This window comes from Balaenoptera borealis (genome assembly GCF_965194805.1).
Source record: "Balaenoptera borealis genome assembly, chromosome: 12".
NCBI classification, from domain to species: Eukaryota; Metazoa; Chordata; class Mammalia; order Artiodactyla; family Balaenopteridae; genus Balaenoptera; species Balaenoptera borealis.
The window spans coordinates 58,476,704-58,493,609 of NC_138869.1; positions in this window are offsets into that span (position 1 = coordinate 58,476,704).

Here is a 16,906-nt window from a genome sequence, read left to right on the forward strand (position 1 = left end):
GACTTTTGTTTTTTAGCTGAATGCTATTATTTTATTACTGGAAAATTTTAAGCATACATAAAACTGGGGAGAAATATACAAAAGCCCCCATGGATCCAGCACCTAAGTATAAAAATCATCAACTCGTGACCATTCTTGGTTCATCTATGCCCTCTCTTCCCCTGCCCCACTAGATTATTACGAAGAGAATCCCAGATGTCATAAGCATTTGGTGGAATAACTTTGAGAAATCGTTTGCAATTAATCTTTTTCTAATAAAGCGTGGCCTGTTTGGGCTGTTAGAGTATTCTCATTCTGAGTTACGTAGCATCAGAAAATTAGAGTATAATAATTAACTGGTGGGTGGTTTATCAGCTCGTTAAAATACAAAGTGTGGGCTGTGATCATGGTCTGGAGCCAAGAGTCTGCCGAACATGCTTCCCACATGGTTTCAGGGCACTTCTTTTTGTAGGGCAGTGGTCTGAGAGAGATTTGTAAAAGTGGTGCTTTATAAACCTTAAGAACAAATCAATGCAAAACATCAATTCACTTTATTGCGATATATATTTAAAGACCACCAAGAATGCAATATGCTTTAGTATTTAGGAAAATAGGTGATTCAAGAAGAGCCCTGCCATTACAATTTAGTGAGGATTAGACACATGTATAGTAAATTGTAACCCAAGGCCACTTGGGGAGGGAGTGCGAGTAATGTTGTATTTGAGGAGATGAGACCAAGAGGGACAGTTTCATAGAGGAAGCAAATTTTAAATTTAGCTTTTAAAGAAAAAAAATTAGCATTTTGACAAGTGGACTAGGAGGTGGGTAGGTGAAAGCCACCCCCCCAAAAAAAAGTAAGAAAAGAAAGAAATTTTTAAAAGAAAATTTAAAAGGTGTGAAAATATACACATGCCTTAACCCAGAGGCATGTGACATTTGGGATCCCAATTCTGGAACTTTCCTTCCAGCATTACATAAGTCCAGTCAGTATTCTAGAAATTTGTTTTTTAATAGATGTCATTTGCTGGCATAAAACATTTTCTGCATACTGATGAAATTTAATGGGCAAATCACATAATATAACATTTATATTAATTTTAAATTTTCCCATAAAACTGCAGTCAGCAAACTAGAGCCCTCAGGTCAGATCTGGTCCAGTGCCTGTTTTTGTCAATAAAGTTTAATTGGAACGCAGCCACGCCCATTCATGTGGCATTGTCTATGGTGTGATGGTGGGACAATGGCAGAGTTGGGTAGATGCAGGAGCCCATCTGGCCTGCAAAGCATAACAGATTGACTTGGGATCAGGACGAGGGTGAGGTGAGGAGGGGGCCTGGGGTGTAAAATTTAAGTAGGTACTCATTCCCAGGGGCACCTGCATGACCCTGAATGAGAGAGAGCTTCCTTAAATTTGTGCCTTAGAAGCCTCACTTGCCTTACCCTAGTCCTGGCTGTGTATTTACGCTCTAGAGCAAAGTTTTTCCAATCCTTGTTATAAAATAAAAGGCTTTGCAGCACACTATATTCTTAAATTATTTAGCAGTTTTCCTGGGATGAAATGAAGTCTGTTCATTCTCCAATAGACATGAAGAGTGGGAAGTGATGGATTTCACCTTCATTAATTTGTGGTAATATGTCCCTGAAGGGAACCAGAATAGGGCACCCCGAAATATGCCACTTTGCTGTTAGGAATATTTTGAGCAAAAGGCAATTGAGAGCCAGCAGACACTGGGAAAGCTCTTCACCTCCCCCTAATTGTCTACAAATAAAGTAAATATAAATGTCCCTTTTTATAAATTAAATAAATTTACTTATTACAAATGGAAATTTCCAGTGTAGAGATGTCTCTGTATCAGAGAAAAGACTCTTATCACCTGAAAGACTCTAGTCTGCATAGCAAGACTACCCTTACTGATCATGCTTTTCTTCCCCTGGACGTCCCAAAACTTGCCTCCCCTGCCCAGGAGCCCAGAGGCCCTTTTCCTTTGTTTAGCCTGACATGTTATATGGCAAGCCTCAATCACCTGGCTGCCTCCTAGAGCCTCATTTTGCATTGTGAAGTCTAGTGCACACATTTATAATTAGAACTGTGTTTTCTCTTGTTAGTCTGTCTGTTACCAGTTTAATTTGCAGGCCACAGTCACTGAACCTAGAAATGCAGAAGGAAAAAGATTTTTCTTCCACTACGTTACTACATGGAAACGATTCCACCATTTCTGCAAAGTATCCTGGGGCCAGGACTGTTGATTGGAGCATGGATGATTCAGTTAAACAGGATTCATTTGTTGGTCTTTTCCTTTTCTTGTTTATCTCATCTGTTATAATTTTCTTTTCTGGATATTTCCCCAAGTTGTTTGCATTATTATAAATTTCAGGTTATATGGGAAGATTACTTTGTATTTTATGCATTTTGAATCAGTGCATGCATTGAGTTTAATAGAATTACTTCTCATAAAATGAAAATAATAAAATTTTTTAAAAACAAACTTATAGAACCAGACAATAGGAGATGGGTCAGAATAAGTGAAAGCTCAATGGAATGTGAATGGCTCTTGCCCTTTCATCCTCTACTGATTTTTCATCTACCCCATGGGCTGCTCGGAATACACCCCAGTTCCTAGTGCTTCTAATGGAGCATTTTCCCATATGAGTTCTATTGTCGCTTTGGTGAGGGCATTCCCTTCAGAGAAAATTGCTTTCGAATAATGTTTCCTGTGAGTTTTTATCCATCTTCTTGTAGCTCTTACCATATAAAAAAGATTTCAAGTTGTATAGTTTGAGGGCATCACATCACTAGTGCTACAGTGGACAGAACCAGGGACCCTGATATAATGAGGATGTATTCTGAGACTTTTATGTTTCTTGTTATAAGAATACACAGCTACTCAGTTAAGAAATGAAAATTGTTGGCATATTTTGAAACTTCATGAATAGATATAAAATATTATATAATAAAAAATTCACTGAGTAAACATTAGATTCTAAAAAAATAAGGCAAGTAGTAGGAAATGCAAGGATGCATTTGGGATTTTCAAAGCATTCCAGAGTGAAAACAGTATTTTTTTAACAGCTGTGTAAATAAACAGACATCGAGTAGAGATAAATAGAATAATTGTCTTGATGCTCCAGGTAAAGTTAGAGATCATACATTTTTAATGGATCTAATCAATATGGATTTCTAGAAGTTATTAGTATTCCATAGGCAAGAGTGGAAAATTGAATATGTAACATTTACCCAAGGTCAAAATAAAAAGCTTAGAAAAGGTGGCAGTGTGACCCTCTTAGAGATCAAAGAAGGTGAGGCACGGAGAAACCAAGGAGTGATTGAAAAGAATAAAATATATAGTGGTGTGTGTGTTATCACTATTCATAGTATATTTTTTGCAGCTCAGAAATCCTGCTCACCAAGGTCCCTAGAAATCCAAACTAGGAGGACAGATGATTGGATACTGTTTATACATCCCATATATGCTTCAGGAAGAAAACCACCCTTCACATACTCCCCAGAACGCCCCTCCGCACTCGAGCAAGTGGTACACACTACGTGCTTATGCGGTATTTAGCCTTTCCTCAAAACAACCTGGCATAAGTCTCAGTAGGAGACAGGATATCAGAATAAATAAGTCATTGTTCTGTTCCATTAGGGTAATTCTGGTGTTCCTGTCGCTTGACAAAGACTCAAGTGCCGGGAAGCAGGTTGATTATTCCATGGAGCTCACATTTTAAAGTTCTCCTCAGTTGCTTGTTTGGAATAGTTCCGTTGCTACAAACCCATCTAGGAGAAAGGTCTTGGTAACAGTGCCATGGGGAGATAGCTTTTTCTTTTATTCTACTTCTCCTATTCACCATCTGTTATTAATTACTTAGTCCATTTGCTAAGCATTTTAAAAGTAGAAAAATGAGCACGCAGCCTCAGGTTTGGGGAGGATCTGTGTTTAAAAGTGGAGTGAGAAAGTCTTGGCTTCAGCACCAGTAGACCAGTAGAAGTCAGATCATGGGTTGATGGTATTTCTTCTTTTCCTAGCGTGAATGAAAAACATTGTCTGCCATATCAGCAAACAAAGGATACAGCGGCCATCAGCCCATCAGCCACTATAGCCACCCTGATGAGCCCTGAGGGGATTCAGGATGGGAATGAACAGGACACTGGATGTAGGTAGCTAAGGTGCATATCTAAGGAAAGATTTCAATGAGCTCAGATTTTTGCATCTTCTCATACATAGAGAAGAGCTAAAATTCATTAACTTGAGATGTCTGGTTTTCTTTAGTTAACAGTTTTGTTGTTCAGACTACTGGTTTTTGTTGCAAAACCCCCTGTATATCCCAGCTCCTCCCTTACCTCTTCAGAGCTGTCCCTCAGAGCTGAGAGCCTGCCTCCTGCCTGGGCTTGAGTCCTCAGAAAGTCCAAGGAATAAAACATAATTCTCAACTTGAAGGTTGTGCTTTTTTTAAAATTTTTTCAGTCGACAGTGATAAGGAAACATTTTAACTACTCTTCTATGTGTAATCTGATCTAGGCACCAACTGGATTTAGAAATTTTGAAAAGGTGCCTATATAGTTTGCCAGGGCTGCCGTAACAGATTGGGTGGCTTAAACAGCAGAAATTTATTTTCTCACAGTCTGGAGGCTAGAAGTCCAAGATCAAGGTGTTGGCAGGTTTGGTTTCTTCTAAGGCCTCTCTCCTTGGTTTGTGTCCTCAAACGGTCTTCATTCGGTATCTTCATTTTGTGTCTTCAAACGGTCTTCCCTCCATGTGTGTTTGTGTCCTAATCTCCTTTTCCTATAAGGATACCAGTCATGTTAGATAAGGGCTAACCCTAGTGACCAAAATCCACAGGCCCAAAATGGTGTCCCTTGGGCTAAAAGCAAACCTAGATTTAATACCTTACTTAATTGCTGTTTCGACCTTCCCTAGAAATGTAATCTTAATCAAACAGTTTGGAATTTTCTGGCCCAGAACGATGCCTTTTCCACTTCTTACTGGCAGAGAGTCCCTTTTTGGCTCTGATTAGATGAACATGTATCTGGTTTGTAAATCTCACCTATGCTGCTGAGGGCTCACCTCATGCAAGAGAAACATGGTTAACTTGGAGGTCAGAGGTTTCCTTCCTCCTGAGATCAAGGCTCTAAAATGGAATTTTTCCAAGTTCCATCAGAATGAGGTTGGGGCCTGAAGGGTTGGTCTCTGTGTAAAGTGCTAGTGAGACTGGACAATTTTTTATGTTAAAAATTGAAAAAGTTGGCACATAGCTTACAATCTTACGTATATTTTACTTTTTTGACATCATCATTTTCTACTTCCCCCTCCCTACGTAACTTGTCCCTTTTCATCTTTCTTTTGACATCAATTTAAAAAAAAAGATTTAATTGCACTTCTTGCTATCTTTTATTATATCACCTCAATCTAATTAAGGCAGTGACTTGTATCAAAATTTATTTCTCTGTTAATATTAAGTTTATCAAAATGTGGCCTTCATTTTAATTCTCACTGTTGGTGTCCCATGAATATTAAAAGGGATTTAAAATATCCCTCTCAGAGGTACATATCAAGCATTAATTTTCTATTAATCCTAAGAATTTTATTTAAAAATTTTAAGTACATAAGTTTGAAGAGAATTTAGAATACAGACAACTGATAGTATAACATGGCAGCCAGTGAGTGGCAGCAAGGTGTCTGAGTTATAGCTACCCTGGGAGTTAAGCCAGGTCTGGTGGGAGCCACAGAGAATGCTCCTTATTCTTTGATAAAGGCATGCAGCTCCCTCTCTCCCCAGGCTGGACTCTGGCTGGAGAAGTCACTTTCCCATGTCAGGCTGTGATGACTCTGTGTAGGGTCTACCTGTAGGAAAAGTAGTGATGTAGCTAAGAAGGGCGTTGAAGGATGTGGGCCAGTTCTTTCCAATTCCTTCTTGAAATATAACAGTCTCTCTAAAACATAAATGTGATCACTGGATGAAAATCAATGCTACGTGGTGGACAGCACATTCTACTCTTTAAAACTCTTTAGAAGACACATCATCTTTTCCTCTTGATGCCAAAAACTCAGCCTCTGTACACCGGTGTTGGTGCCGAATTGAATCTCAGAGACGGAGCTTTGAGTGTAGAAAGTAATAGCTTTATTGCTTTGCCAGGCAAAGGCAGACACAGCGAGCTAATGCCCTCCAAACTGTGTGTCCCAACCCAGGGGGACTTGGTGAGGAGTTTTATAGCAATGGTTCAAGTGCGGGGTTGCTGATAAGGATCAGGGTGTGCCAAGGCCTGCGCTCCTTTAATCTGGCCTCAGGTGGTCTCCTGATGAGCTTTGAGGTTATCAAACTGTGACCCTCTCTCTGCAAGGGTTTTAGTTCTGTAAAGAGCTCAAAGATATTGTTAATGTTTATCCCTTGAGGCAGAAGCAGGACGCTGCCCCAAGGCTGCTCTATTGTTTCCTGGCTGCTCCTCCCTTGTCTCTGCATCCCCTCCCTTCCCTGATTAGCAGCTGTTTGAAAGGCTTTTGTGCCCAGGAGCCTACAGTATCCTGCTCGCTTTCATTCTCACAACTGCCCAGTGACACCAGGCAGTGTATCCACTGAGTTCTGAGTCATGGGGACGCCCCTCACATGTTTTATCTCCATTGGAGAGGAGGAAACTAAAACTCAGAAAACAAAAGAAAATAATTTCCTCATGTATGAGTCAGGAAACTCATTGACAAGATTTTGTTTTGGTGGCCGATTTGTGAGATTTACTCACTTTAGTCATTGATGGAGTTGACGTGATTTTTTCTCGCATTATCCCAATAGATAGGCACAGGCCTTTACTTAAGAAAAGTTAAAAAAAGTCCAGGGTTATATAAATCTTTCCATTTTACAGATTTTCTAGAAAGTCCTTTTATTAGAGAGTCAGTCTTGTCTTGCTACTTTTTTGTCTGCTTTTATAAAATAACACTTTCATTGTGTCTAATAACTTGGACATCTAAGGATTATACACATGAAACCGTGCAACTCAGATTGGCACTTGAACCCATGTGCCGGGACTCAAACCCAGCCAAAACCCAGTTTGGGACTTGAACCCATGTTCTTTTAACTGAGATCACACACCTGGTCTCAGGACTTAATGAAGCTCAGGTTCTTGATGTCTTATCGAAGAAAGAATTCAGTGAGAGACAAAGTGATAGGTAAGAAGTGGATTTATTTAGAGAGAAACACACTCCACAGACAGAGTGTGGGCCATCTCAGAAGGTGAGAGACGCCCCAGGCTATGGGGTTGTCAGCTTTTATACGGATGGGTAATTTCATAGGCTAATGAGTGGGAGGAGTATTCCAGCTATTCTGGGAAAAGGGTGGGGATTTCCATAAATTGGGTCACCACCCACTTTTTGACCTTTATGGTCGGCCTTGGAACTATCATGGCGCCTGTGGGTATGTCATTTAGCTGATGTGTTACAATGAGTGTATACTGAGGCTCAAGGTCTAGTGGAAGTGGACTCGTCCACCATCTTGGACCTATTTGGTTCTAATCAGTTTATGCCGTGTCCTCGAGCTATGTCATTCTTTTGACGGTTGTGCCCTGCCCCCTTCCCTCCTGTTTCACATGTACACAAACAAAATTGGAATCATGCTAGATAATCAGATATTTACCAAGATGACGTTATAAGGATTTCCCACAATTTCTAAGTGAATTTTTCAATCTTAACCTTAATGATTAATTTTTTTCTTAAAAATTTGTAGTATTTATCTCTGGACAAAACTGACTAAAAAAGTCTTTGGGGGGAAGACACTGTATCAGTACTTTCTGCTTTGTAATTTTTTGCTGAGTTAATGAATTAGAGAAGTGATTGGAAGAAAAGAATTTCAGAAATGGGACACGGGATAAGTATGTTTTGAAGGATGAGAGGTAGTGAGAGGTACAGAATGTAGTGGATCATATCCGGCAGGCTTCCTACAATGTTAGGAAACATCTTCTAGCTATAATCCATCAATGTCACTTACAGAAAACATCCCCAGCCTTCCTCTTTGCTCTGAAGATAATCTGAAACCTATTTGATATAGAACCTGTGATTCCAGTGTGGTAACTGTTAGCCACGTGTGGTTATGTAAACATAAATTTAAATTAATTTAGGTGGAACAAAATAAAAAATTCAGTTCCTCAGTGCATTAGCCACCTTCCAAGCCCTCAGGAGCCACGGGTGGCAAGGGGCGACCATGTGGGCAGTGCATATATGGGACATTTCCAACATCACAGTACTGGCCTTGGCCAGGGGAGGAAAGAACTCCACAAGAAGGTAGATAGGTGCTAAAAGATGAGCAGGACCGGGATTGAAAACAGCCTATGACTGCTTCAAATCTGACCTTGGCCAAGGCCTGAGATTTTATGGGACATGAACTTCTCTGCCCCTCCAGGATGCTAAGGATTGAACACAACACGCCCAGACTTCCCCAAATGAGTCATTTCCTTTCCCATCACTACCTGCGCTCAACTCGAAGTCTCCTTGCAGGGGGGCCCAGCTGTTACTACCTTTAATTTTACGAGTCACTTTTTAGTATTTCTTTATAAGGTGTCAAATCAGTCCACCTCTTCTCAAATTACATTTTATAGACGATTGCAATTAAATTTAATCAAATATATTAACTAGGCATATTTCCCATATTCTATAGAAGGAATTTCTTTCCACTAAACTTTGAATATCATTTGGGTTAACATTTAGTGTATTACCGTATCACAGAATTTTAGTTTCAAGGCTGAAATCTTTTAATCATGTGCTTAAAGTAAATGGAAAATAGGTTATAGGATACGTGAGTCTCATTTTGTTTTGCTTTGCTCTTCTCGCACATTATTAATTTTCATATGTGACAACCATGAATATTACACATTAATTGAATCGCATTTTTACTTCCCTTTTTATTGTCAATGTTAGTGATTAAAAGACCCTTGAATTTACTTGTCCTGGCATCTAAAAGTAGGACATTTTAGTTCTCATAATAATTGCATATATAAGAGATGAAATTATCTGTTGGTTTTAATGCTTTGAAGTTGGAAATAATTTCCATGTGGTTGAATTAGGCACGGTCTCCACACTCATAAAGATCCATATGGCTGAAATGATATATCCATGCCTTTAGAGAAAATGGAGAAATAGGTAAATTTTACCACCACCAACATGTAAATTAGCAAGGATGGATTGCTCTTCCAGAGCATCTAAAATCAAGCTGCCAATCACAAAGACATTAGTAATCCAGATTTGGCCTTTAGAGGTAAAAATAAAAACATCTATAAATCATCAGCACTAACTATGTGCTAGATTACTGTATTAAGTGCTTTGTATATATTAATCAGATTAGGGCTTGGCCAACTTTCTCTGTAAATAGCCTGGTAATAAACATTTTAGACTGTGCAGGCCATACGGTCTGCATCACAACTACTCAGCTCTGCTGCTGTAGCACCCAAGTAGTCAGAGATAATCCTAAAGGAAGGGCATGTTTTAGTGAAACTTTGTTAAAAAAAGGGGAAGTGGGTCCGTTCTGGCCCCTTGGGCTCCAGTTTGCCAACGTTTGATCTAAACGGATCCTCATAAGTAACTGGTTTATCTACTGAAGACATATCTCCAAGCCACTGAAGGTAGCTGCTCATGGGATAGAGAAATTAGAAGATCCCTGCCTCTACCCCCTGGACAAGTAGGATGCACCCCTGCAAACAGTTCCACATCTTAGGAAGTCTCAGACTTACCCCTTGTCCTGGCTTCCCTTGAAGCACTGAGCACAGGCAGAAGACTGTGGTCCAGGACCTCAGACTGTGGGGTCCTTAGGCCTCTGCTGCTGCTTGGATTTAGGACACAGGTTTACCTATGCAAAAGCCATGGTTTGAGAAATCACTGGAGAAAATCCTTTTCCTAAAGCATTAGCAGCTGCCAGGACTCAGGGAAGAGACAAGGCCTCCCGCCATGACATCTGAGTCTCTGTCCTCAGCTGCCCATCATCATGTGGCCTATCCAGCCACCTCTTCTGAATAAACCCTTCTTCACCCACAGACTCCATAAAATCTCTTTTCTACCTGTTCTTTTTTTAAAAATTATGCAACATGCTTTTATTTGTCTGTCGTTACTATCCTTTCTGTTTCCGTACGGGTCCTTCCGAGCTTGTGTGAGGGTCTAGAGTCATCCCAGCGCTCAGAGTGGCCACGTGGGGTCTGTCACAGCTGGAGCCTTTATCAGCCACATCCCTCATCCTTCGAGGCCATAATTAGGGAAGGAAGGTGGAGCCCATGCTGTCTCACCCACTCTCTTGTCCTTAACCACCTTCTATACCAATGACTCTGTATGACCAGCTGGAATGAATCCTCCGAGCTCCTCAAATTTCAATACAACTGTTCAGGTATATTTTCCATTTGGTTGTCCCACAAATATCTCAAGCTTAATATGCTCAAAGATGAATACATGATTTTCTGTACAAACTAGTTTTTCCTTAGATCAGTGGATTTTCCTATCTATCCTTTCACAAACCCCAGAAACCTGGGGCACTGCTGACTCTGCCCATTACACGAAGCTGGTCCTATAAGATCTAGCTTTCTGACATCTCCAATAGCTATTGCCAAATGGTGGTAGCTGCTAATTGTCCCCTAAAGTTACCTTTCTCTTTTCACCCAATAATAAGATATTTTAAATTACATGTTCACTTGGAATTAAGATCACATTTCCCAGACTCCTTTGCAGCTCGGGAAACCAGGTGACTGAGCTCAGCTAAAGGAAGTAAGCAGAAGTCTCATGTGTAACTTCCAGGGAGTATTCTTAAAGGAAGAATGCACAGCCTTCCTTTCTTTGTCCTTTCCTGATGCCTGGAATGAGGACATAATGCCTGCGTCTTGAATACTCATCCTGAATCTCGAAGTGCAGTCCACATTTTTGAGGATGGAGAGGAAGCAGGACAGAGCAGTCTTGGTCATAGATGAGTTTGAGAATTTGCCTTACCAGCCTCCAGCTTGGGACTGGGCACATCTCATTCGCATGGAAAAAAGGAGAGAAAGAGAGGGAGAAAGAGAGGAAGGGAGGAAGAGAAAGAACTATACACACACCCACACATCCCAGAACACACACACAAACTTTTATCTTGTTTAGGCCACTCTTAGTTTGTGTTTTTTCTCTCGCTTTAACAAATCTCTATCTACAAAAAATCCTTCTAAAAGCCAACTCTAGTCATTTTATTCTTCTCATTACAACCTTCCAGTGGTTCTGTTTGTCGCTGGGATAAAGTTCCAACTCCTTAGTGAAGCATACAAGGCTGGTTCATTCTGACCATGTCTACCATGTTGCCCCTGGCATCTTCCACTAGGAATGGGGTCAGGAACAATTATGGTGGTAATGGCTCCTTTTGGTGTGAATTTCCTGTCAAATCTCCTAATAAAGAATGCAGGTAAATCTGTGTCTCAAGGCGTCATCCAGAGAGGAGTTAAAATCAAGCCTAACATTTATTAAACTTGTGTTATTGTCCAGGTCTCTATAGATTAACTCCTTTGATCCTCAAAACAAATCTGTGAGATAGGATTACTATCCTCACTCTACAGAAAGAGAGACTGAGGCACATAGAGACTAAGTTGAATACCCAAATGTTGCTACTAATATGTAATAGGGCCAGGGTTTAGCTCTGAGCAATCTGATGCCAGAGCCTGCTTAACTACTATGTGATATGTCACCCACCAGTGTGGTGGAAGGCTAATTCTAACAGCCCCAGAGATTTTCCAGCGCTCCATCTTTCCTTTCCATATCTGTTATCGGAAGCAGAGGCCTGTGCTGTTTCCATCTTTCCCAAGATGACATCAGTAAAAGTGGGGGAGGGGGTTGTCTCATGATCCACTCGTTAACTCCTAAGTCATTAGAATTATGAGCTCATCTCTGGCAGACTCAGATACTTTATATAGTTCTAGGAAATATCCAGCACTAATTATAATATACTCTTACAGTTAATACCTACTACAAAATGCAAATTCATCTGTAGTGTATTAACTCCAAGCTTCTAAATATTTTCAGTTTAACTTTTACTTTCCCAAGGTGAACGAAGACATGGCAACAAACATGTATTGGGAATTTCCTCACGCCATAGCAGAGTGTAATACATGCATTTCAGCTAGGTGAAAAGAGGGAATTTGCTCTGTGTAAAAGCTCAGAGAAGCAGAAATATTTTACTCAAATCTTGGGGTTCTGTAACCTTTGTATTATTTTTATGCCTACACGTGCATAAGCAAACAAGATTGGGGTGAAGGAAAGAGAATTAAAATTGTAGGACATTTTCTAAATTCCTTCCTCAGTAATTCTTTGGAAATGTACAAGGTGTATTATTTCTATGTCCCCTGATGTACCAAGTCGCAGAATGTTGTTAGACCAGTTCTTGGTGTCAAAAGTTGAAATTCTATTCAATTAATTGGCTACAGCTTTACTAGAATAACTTCACACAGTTTTCTGTGCAGAAACACTTAGAATATACTGGCAGGGAATACTTTACTGTTAAGATGTTTCACTGATGTATTGGATTTGTCCAGTGTGTGTCCAACTGTTAATAATTGGAAAACATTTGATTATTTATACCCATCCTTTTTCCAGAAAGGATTTAAAACAACTTACTAAGATACATATGAAATAGCAAATAAATGAGAAAAATGAATCAGGAAAGTCCAGTAGAAGCAGAGGTGAGTCAGGACACAAAAATCACACTATGAAGTCATGCATATTTTCTAGAAGTGTGTCAAAAACTTGATTTTAAGTTTCTGCTAGCCAACGAAAGGAAGGAAACATTATAAATGTGTGATTCACACCATTTATAATGTCAAAACTATCTAGTTTCTCAAGAGATGACCAATTCTGTCTGATTCTGAGATCAGAATTTTCTCCCATGAGTCTTTATAGAGAGGGCACCATGAAATGTCATAAACGTCATCTCATCAGTAAACACAGACATAGTTGTACAGAGGAGTTTCATACAACACGCCATACTACGGGCTTCTGGTGAAACAGAGCAGGACCCTGGGGGCCCTGGTACAAATCCTTTCCGTGTCCCCTGTTTCTTATTTGTAGGAAATAGGCTTCATTCAGCTTCCTTGGCCTTCCCTGAGATCCAAGGGCAGATTCAAACAGTTGCTAATCAGGGAGGGAAAGGAATGCAGAAACAAAGGAGGAACAGGCAAGAACCACTAGTGCAGCCGCCCTGGGGCAGGGTCCTGGTTCCTCCTCAAGGGATATACAGAACAACATATCTCGGAGTTCTTCTGCAGAAACTAAGGCTCCCACCCAGGTGGAGGACGGTAACTTCAGGCTGAACACAGATTCCTGTTACCTCACCACCAACCTGTCAGAAGGAATTCTGCACACCGTAGAAGGTAACGAAGACTCTGACCCCCTCCCCAAATGATTCTCCCTTTAAAAACTTTCGTGGTTGAGCAGTCTTTTGAGTTGGTTTTTGGACATGAGTCCACCTTCTCCCCCAGTTGCTGGCCTCCTGAATAAAGCAGCCTTTCCTTTCCAACCAACACTCAACTTTCCAGCAGCGAGCAGCCGAACCTGAGTTTGGTAACCCTGGCATCTGGCCAAAGTGCAATTAAGTAAAAGGAGGGCTACTGAAGCCAATATGATGGACCATAAACCCATGACTCCCTAATTATCTGCTTAAACTAGGATAGGTTTGAGAACTCCTAAGAGCAGTTCTCCAATGTTTATATCCACAAGAATCATAAAGTACAAAAGATGGATTGCTGTGCTTCTTCCGCGGAGATTCTGGTACAGATCATCTGGAGGGGCACCAGAAATCTCTAGTTTTAGCTATTGCCCCTCACCCCTTTGAAATGACTCCACTGTAGAAGGTGGGCTTGTTACGGAGCCCAGGCTCGCTCTGCGCGCCACACGACAGGCCAGTAAATTGGGAGACGAGGTGTTGAGGCAAGAAATATGACTTTATTCGGAAAGCAGGCGGACAGAGAAGATGGCAGACTAATGTCTCAAAATACCCATCTTATTGGAGTCTGGATGCCAGTTTCTTTTATAGAACAGAGAGGGAGAAGAGGTGAGGAAGTAAAGTAAAGAGGCCATTAGTTTTGCCTGGCTTGGCCAGCATCCCGGAAGGGATGTGTTAATTTCTTCTTTTCTGCAGCCATTCACAAGTGGGCAGGGTCAGATTATCTCCCTGTGGGCTGAACAAAGGCACTTTAGTTTAACATTCAGGCAGAGGGATAGGGTTCCCTGAGGCAGGCCATTATGTATGATTATAATAACAAAAGCAACAAAAAGCAAAGGTTAAAGTCAAAGAAACAGATCCAACATGGAGTCAAAATTGGCTCTTCCCTGTTACAGGCTAACTCCAATGGAAGGAGCAGGGACCAAAAGCAAGTAGTGGCATTATTTGATGTAAATTAATGAAACTTCTGGGGATAGCAGCAAGAAACAATCATTTCAATTTGAGGATGATTAATCTGTAACAACTCTTTCTGAAGTAATGTTAATGCAAACTCTGTGGGCTAACTTTCTAGAGAGGATTTCTCCTAGAAAGTAGACTTGTATTTTTCCTTTTCTTCACAAAGTGAAAATGCCTGCTGAATCAGAGTGCGTGGGGATAGGAAATCTCTCAGTATCACTGAGTGCAGATTTCCTGAAGGTGATGTTCCTTTGATGTGTGAGTGTGGGAAGAGGTCTTACTGGAATGACCTCTGTGGGATGTTGGGCACTTTTCAGAAAATCGCGGCCTAGGGTAGAGGATGCTCTGGTGTGGCCTCCCGATCCCCACTTCAGCACAGAGATATTGATCACCCAGCTTCCAGGAGCATTTCCTTCCTTTGGCTTACAGACAAATCTGTCTGCAGGGGTTGTCCTCCTCAATCAAGGTTGCACATCTGGGGCAGCCAGCACCCCACGCTCGCTAGTGCAGAGGACCGGGGGCCGTGGACCACTCTCAAGGACAGGCAGCTCCAGGCTTCCTGCGGGGTTGGCTAACATCTTTCTTGAGCCTGCATCGCAGCTCAGCTTCCTCCTCCATCCATCGTTTGTTCTGCACCCCTTACAGATGTGAATCCCTGGGGATTGCTGCCTACAAGTCTCATCTCTGAGTCTACTTCCCAGAGAACCCGACCTAAGACACATGAGTACAAGTCTCCTGGTCCCCATCTCATTAAATCATCCGTGTTACTTTGCAATTGAATTTTAGTCACCTACCCACCACTCCTTCCTGCATCTTTTGTCTTTTTCTCCTCTTGGTCTGTCCTTGATATTTAAGGGCTGCCTACTGTGGACTTTGCTGTCTCTCTCTTTGAGACTGGTTGAACATACACACATACACATACAAAGCACTGAGTTTTCTGTGCTGCAAGGCACTTGAGAAATTCTCAGTTAAATCTAAGTCATTGCAGGAGTTCTCAGAGTCTTTAAAATGCTCACATAACATACAATTAATCATTTTAAACCATACAGCCCAGTGGCATTTAGTATATTTATAGTGTTGTCCAACCACCACCATTATCTAGTTGCATGTAGTTTTCATCACCCCAAAAGGAAATCCTGTATCCATTAAGCAATCACTTCCATTGCCCCTCCTCCCAGCCCCTGGCAACCACCAATCTGCTTTCTGTCTCTATGGATTTACCTAATTTAGATATTTCATATAAATGTAATCACACAACATAATACACAACATAATATGTAAACTTTTGTGTCTGGTTTTCACTTAGCATAATGTTTTTGAGGTTCAACCACATTGTAGCATGTATCAGTACTTCATTACTTTTTATGGCTCAGTAATATTCCATTGTATGGATAATACCACATTTTGTTTATCTATTCATCAGTTGACGGACATTTCAAGTTTTCATCTTTTGGTTATTGTGAAAAAACAAAAAAGCACAAAATATTGTGCTGTTTTGAACATGTGTGTACTAGTTTTTATTTGACTGCCTCATGCCTTTTGGGTATATACCTAGGAGTAGAATTGCTGAATCAGATGATAATTCTATGTTTAATTTTTTGAGAAACCAAAACCCCTTTTAAAAATCATATTGATACTAGGACACTTAAGAATAATACAGTCTGAAAAGTGTATTCTGGACTAATTCACTTTGAGGTGTTAATGGTTAGTTGTGAGTTAATGTGTTTTAACCTTCCGAATTATTTGACGCTTCAGAAAATTTTAACCAAAAGCCTTGAATTTGCAATAATAGAATTTTAGGGCCTAGATCTGCAAAGGGGAGATAGTTTTGAGAAAAGATGTCTTTCAGCAGTCCTTCTCGTATAATTTCATGCCAAGGACGACTTATTCCTCCTATGTTTTGTAATACTTTTCCTTTAAGAAGTTAAAGTGAGTCTGATGGTGGTCACTTGAGTAACATCTGTGTCATTCATATCTATTGAATAAGGGGTGACTGTTCTGATGTGACTAATTCAGCCTGGAAGAGGAGTTATTAAAACCAAATAGAAATAAAAGAATAAGAAATTTAATTTAAATTTTATCCATTTCTGAATTCTTAATTTTTCTTTATCTTATCCTTATTCTGATAAAAATTTGTAGAGGGCGAGAAGACAATTTTGGCTTTATATTTTTCTGTAGTGTTTAGACATAGGTAGTAGTCTTTTGGGTACTTTAGAGGAACAAAAATATAAATATTGCCATGATACACAAAATTAGCTCTAATAACATAATAATATTTGTGTTTATTATTGAAATAATTTTATTATATATGTAACATATAACACATGTGGATATCCTGGCCTAGGCAAGCCTCTTGCAGGATAATGTGAGGATTAGGTGGACCTGAGCTGACATTGTCATGTGTGAATTTTCCCAGTGGTCGCTGTTCCGTAACCTATGCCTTGTGTGTCGTGCAATGTGACTTGAACTCTAGAATACAACAGTGGAGACCTGGATGGTCCCCAGCTTGCATCATGTGGGGAGGCATTGAAAGAGAGAGTATCCATGAACTATAAATGTA